General features: G+C 32.1%; 1 long non-coding RNA gene across 1 annotated transcript in view; it reads left to right on the top strand.

Moving 5' to 3' along the window:
- The first annotated feature begins 3,802 nt into the window (after positions 1-3,802).
- LOC120892259 (uncharacterized) overlaps positions 3,803-6,000 on the top strand; it is a 30,153-nt gene continuing 27,955 nt past the window's right edge. Inside the window, exon 1 of the long non-coding RNA XR_005736856.2 lies at positions 3,803-3,962. This is a non-coding gene — a long non-coding RNA (uncharacterized LOC120892259). The remainder of the gene's footprint in view (positions 3,963-6,000) is intronic.

The following is a 6,000-nucleotide window of genomic DNA, read 5'->3' as shown; positions in this document are numbered from 1 at the left end:
TGCTCAGTGTTAATGAGTTTCAACATCCATCTGCAAAGAGAGTGATTAACTATATTCTCTGTCCCATTACTAAGAAGTTACTGACCAGAGTGGCAGGTCATACTGACCTTCTGTGAAATCTGGACAAGGGCTGAGGCAATGAGATTGGCCTTTTCTTCTGTGAGGTTTTTGACCATTGACCCCAGAGAAAATGCAACAACACCATCTTCCCCTGAGCTCTGGACAAAGTCTTCCATTTCCTGTGGACATACATTTTTTTTTCTATTAAAAAGTGCATCATCATAAAGAAAAAAAAATGTTCGCCTATACTTCTAACTAGAAAAAGTAAGAACTAATGTCAGAGAAATTGTTAGGCTGATTCTATCTTTTGACATATAACTATCTAGTCTCTCTAAAAAGAAGTATATCCCTGAAACCTATGGCTAATATGTATTGTAAGAAATTGCAAGTACAAATATGAGTCAAATCACTACAGAGACAAATAGCCAATGATGGCAGCTCTTCTCATGGTTAGTGCAATTGTTATTCTCAGGGTATCATTTTCCCAACCAACAGAATTATCTACAATCTGGTAAAAATATTTCATGGCAGGAAGCTCAAGAAAGGATCCAGATCTAGGCTTTTATATTATCAATATATATCAATATATATCACATTTTTAACAAATTTCTTCTTAGCCCCTATTAATCAGAAAATTGAATCCTTGTGATAAATCATCTTGAATGTTTGTCTCTTAGGAAGGTACATTTTGGATATAACAGGCATATTGATTTATTTTCTTTCTGGGATCACAGTTTTCTAGGGTAGCATTGTCTTATGTGGTTAGCTTCTGTTTAAAAAAAAAACTGTCGCCTTCTTCAGTGACTTATATGCTATAGCTTTTTGTTGCTTCCATCTCTGAAATTTTGCTAATGTGTTAGCTTGAAATCCATACCCACTTCTCCCTCCATCCCCAAACTAGGTCATCCTAAAACCAAAGCTTTTATCACTCATGATGGAACTAATGGGATCTATGAAGCTATTTATCATGGGATCCCTATGGTGGGAATCCCCATGTTTGCTGATCAACCTGATAACATGGCTCACAGGAGGGCCAAAGGAGCAGCTGTGGAGGTGAACTTCAACACAATGACAAGTGCAGCTTGCTCAGCGCTTTGAGAACAGTCATTAATGACCCTTCGTGAGTACTGCTACATTCAAAGACTTATCTGCCATTGATTATGTTATTGGTAATCTTAGAAAAGTTCCACTGCCTCAAACTTCAAAATGGGCTTATAGTCAAATAATGTAGCTTGACTAATATAAAACCTTTTATTTCATTCCCAACTGTGAAAATACAACAGCAGCAAAAACAACATAAAAAAAAAACATTAGAATTCTTAACAATAATTCTTACTATGTGGTGCCATGTTGATTAGGGGGGCTCTAAGAACTCCATGCACTTGGATTTACCACTTCTTAGTGTTTTCATTCAAATAATCTACTAATATTTTTTCACAATGAACACAGTTTTTAATAGAAGCACTTACATTGTTTTTCTGGATAGTCTGTTTGATTTTATGAATAAAAATATTTAAATATTATAAACCATTTATTAAGTGCAAAATGAAAGTGATAATGTTCCCAATATTAAACATTCAAAAATAACTACTAATACTCAGTGTCAAATAGTGTTGTTAAACACTGCTATTAGGTAATAGCTATTTCTGAATCATTAAAAATCTTCAGGATCTTATATGCATCATAATTTATGAGACAGCTAAGGGTTAGGAACTTCAATAATTCTTAGTATGATTTCTTTCCCTATAAATGTTGATCTTGATGTTTAATCAATTACTTTCTTACTAAGATGTTAATTACTGATAATTTCACTCATTTTATTAAACATGAAAGCTGATAGATTTTGTAATTCTTTTTACCTCTAATGTATAGAATATCTATTTATTTTAATTTAATTTTATAATGATTGACTCATGAAAACAGAATCATAGATACTCAGAAATTTCCAAGTAAATATTAAAAGTTATCTAATTAAAATATTTTCATGCTAATCCTCAACTTAATACTGCCTCTGAGATTTTCTAAAACCACAGGAGTGGTATAGTGTAGAGAATATATATGGATTCAAATGTATTCCATTATCTTCTTCCCAAAAGCAATTAAGAAGTACAAAAGATTACATAGTATTAAATAAATCCTAGTAATTCTGATTATTCAAAATATTTTATCATAGTCATAAAACAGTTCATAAAAATATAAAATAAAATATTTATGAACACAGTCCTTGATTATTCTTATTCATTAAAAAGTTTACCTAGATTCATGAGTATACATTTATCTATAAAATTTATGTATATTCAAAAATTTAATTCTCTATAAAATTGAAAATCTTAAGAAAAATCTGATTTGCAGAAAAAAGTTTTTACAGCAACTACACTTTGTCTAAACTGCAATAGAATGACCATATTTTATTATTATCTTGACCTTTCAGGTGAATGGCAGGATGACTCTTCTTCAACATACACAAAGAATGCATGTTGTTAATCTCATGCTGCTTGGTCTAGGTCATATTCACCTGTGAATGATGACCACATCTCTTTCCCCAATCCTAACTATGTCCTGCTAGCACAAACCAACCTGGAACCTACTAGTTCTGGCTAAACTATCAGGAAACTTAAATGAAGACATATCTTACCTTTTAAATACATAGATTTTTACCCAGTGTTTTTTGAGAAACCATTAGAGCTGTTAACAATATTTCTTGCTATTGTGGTGCCATGTTGATTAGGGGGGCTCTAATTCTATGGAGACAGTTTTATTTGTTTTAAGAACTCCATGCGCTTGGATTTACCAATTCTTAGTGTTTTCATTCAGTCCTGACATTGCCAGGAAAGATATTGTCATTTTCACCACAAATATGCAAATGCTTACAAAGGAAAGATTACCGCACTGCAATGATCTCAACACTGTAAAATGAGTCATTAAAGTTGATGACTAACTCCCCATGTTTGTCATTTGATCTAGTCAGATATTAGTGGCCATGCATATTGATGTCTTAAATAACACTATCTAATAATATTGGCTTATTTACTTCTTCATCTTAAAACAATCCTGAGCACTATAGCTCACATAATATCAAATTTTTTCATTGAAAATTAGGCTATCTATTTACAACTAAATATTTAATTTCTTTCTACATATACATTTCTATATCTAAAAACCACACTGTGTTAAGAATATATCTCTTCCACATATACACTTTTATGACTTAAAATCCTGGTCAACTGGCTAATCTCATGCAAGATAAACTTTTTCTCAACATAGCTATGGGTTTTGGTTGTATAATATTGAACTCACCTTTAGTAAAAAACAAAAATAAAATCTAATTTTTATGTATTTGCCTTTTAGTTATAAAGAAAATGCCATGAGGTTATCAAGAATTCATCATGATCAGCTTATAAAGCCCCTGGACAGAGCTGTCTTCTGGACCAAGTTTGTCATGCACCACAAAGGAGCCAAGCACCTATGGCCAGCCTCCCATCACCTCACCTGGTTCCAGTACCACTCTTTAGATGTGATTGGATTCTTGCTGGCCTGTGCAACGACTGTTATATTCATGGTCACATAATGTTGTTTGTTTTCTTGTCAAAAATTGGTAAGTCAGGAAAAAAGAAAAAAAGGGAATAGATCAGGAAAAGAGGAAACAGACTTTTCTAAGTTTGGCAAAGTCCAGAATTGTGAAATCCTATTGATTCTAGCCACAAAAAGCTTACTGAAAATCCATCTCTGCTTTCTGTTTTCAGATATCCCCTTCTGGGCTGGGGATATAGCTCAATTGGTAGAGTGCTTGCCTAGCATGCACTGGGTTCAATTCCCAGTGCCACAAAAAAAAGAAAAACAAAAATCCCTTTCCTCTGACTTGTTTTAGAGAAAAACCTAGATCTCAACATGACCATTAACTAGTGAGTATGTCAAATTCTTTCTTTCCCATTTTTTCTTTCTTCCTCTCACTTTCCTGACATAGGGGTGCTACAAAGTATAAATATGTTCTTTTCATAATGTAATTTTAAATTTTTAAAAATCAATTTATAGGGACTGGGATGTGGCTCAAGCCGTAGTGTGCTCGCCTGGCATGTGTGTGGCCTGGGTTTCAGCACCACATACCAACAAAAGATATTGTGTCCGCCGAAAACTAAAAAATATGAATATTAAAAAATTCTCTCTCTCTCTCTCTCTCTCTTTAAGAAAAATCAATTTATAGACTGACTAAAAATATACCAAATCCTAGGGAAAGTACAAAGTGTAAATGGAATTTGATGGATTTAAGGAAATCAGGAGTCAAATGCACAAGTCTCCAAAGACCACACATATCAAATAACCACCACAGGAAATTAGTTAACAATTTTATTTTTAAATTAAGAGAAAAAAAGAACCACTCTTCTGCTTCTCCATTGTTACAGTGATTACAGCATGAATTTATAAATGTGATGGTATATTATGGTGGGTCTATAACATTTTAATTGAACACATTTAGATAATCATGGTCTTTTTTCCTGCTTTTTTTTAAATAAATATTCTTGTTTGTCCTCTACTGTAAGGATTTAGATACTCTCTCCCGAAAGGGAAGACATGAATTATTTTTTTCAGAGTCAGGTGAAATGATCATTTTTAGAGAAATAATTAGGAACAGAACAAAATTAGCAATTTTATAAAATTTTTAAGTGATGGTACTATTAATAAGTGCTAATTCATTATATTTTAAATTACTAATAATTCATAATTTATGATCACTATTTATAATCAAGTTTAATTTTCTGCCAAAATTATTTACTAAGAATTTAGGATTGTTGTTTCCAGTTTCTAACTTCTATAAGTTTTAATTCATCTATTAATTCTTATGCTAAAGATACATGAGCCTTCCAGCTTGAATGAGAATATGTTAAAATAAATGTTTGTCAATAACCACAGTAATTAAAGGCAAATAATAATATTTGAATCATCTTTGAATTAATAACATTTATAAACTTAATGGCATGTATAATTCTTTTCATTTCAGTATTTGATATATAATTGATATAAGTGGCATTCATTGGCTTAGTAAAATATTTAAAATTCTTATTTGTTTTAATGAAGTTCATTGAAAACTACTCCATTTAAAAAGATAACTACATGGCAATGTATGTCTTTGTGAATATATGCATTACAGAAAATGCAAATAAATTGTGAAGGCTAAAAATGTATTTGATGAATTTTAACAATTTTTTAAAAGGTGATTCACATTGATGTGTTTTGAGTTTTACAACTTTACTGTATTTTAAGATTTTTTTATGTTGTCTCCATGATCAGGTGGTTTTCTGCAGTTAGAATTCCTCCAGGGAGCAGTAGACTATGTATTCTGGGGGTTGAGCCCTTTTGAGGCTCAGGCCCCATTTTTTTTCCACCTGAAATTGGCAACCCTGGCATAAGACTCACTGCTACTCAACAGTTCTAGTTCACTGGATTTTTTCCTCCTGCCTTTTTAAATATCCTGCTGATCTCTTTCTTTGCCTGAATATTATCAGATGGCAGTTTTACCTGGTAGAAATTCCTGAGTAATATAAACTGCATTAGTCAGTGTAACTATACTATGTATTTAGATTTAAAAAAAAAGTCTTAGAGTAGACTTATTTTTATGTCATTCATAAAACTATTCAGTTGGGAAAGTCTCAGATACCATTAAACAGAGGCCTGAGCACATCAATACAAGTACTTCTGCATAGCTCTTCCATAGAACTTGGAGATTCAGAAGAGGCTGAAGTTGGTAATTTATTCTGTTCACATACATTCCATGTATATGATAAGAGTGTCCTCTGGCAGCTTCTCCAGTGCTCAAGGTTAACTGGCAGAATTAAGCAAAATTCATCAATTCCAAATCAATATGATAACATGCTTCTTTACGTCTCTCACAACTTTCTACTGTATTTTATTACTGAACATCAGATAATTAAGTTGTATCCAAAT

This window comes from Ictidomys tridecemlineatus, chromosome 9 (genome assembly GCF_052094955.1).
Source record: "Ictidomys tridecemlineatus isolate mIctTri1 chromosome 9, mIctTri1.hap1, whole genome shotgun sequence".
Taxonomy (NCBI): domain Eukaryota; kingdom Metazoa; phylum Chordata; class Mammalia; order Rodentia; family Sciuridae; genus Ictidomys; species Ictidomys tridecemlineatus.
The sequence above is the reverse complement of the archived record's forward strand: the minus strand, read 5'-3'. Positions and strand labels throughout refer to the sequence as shown.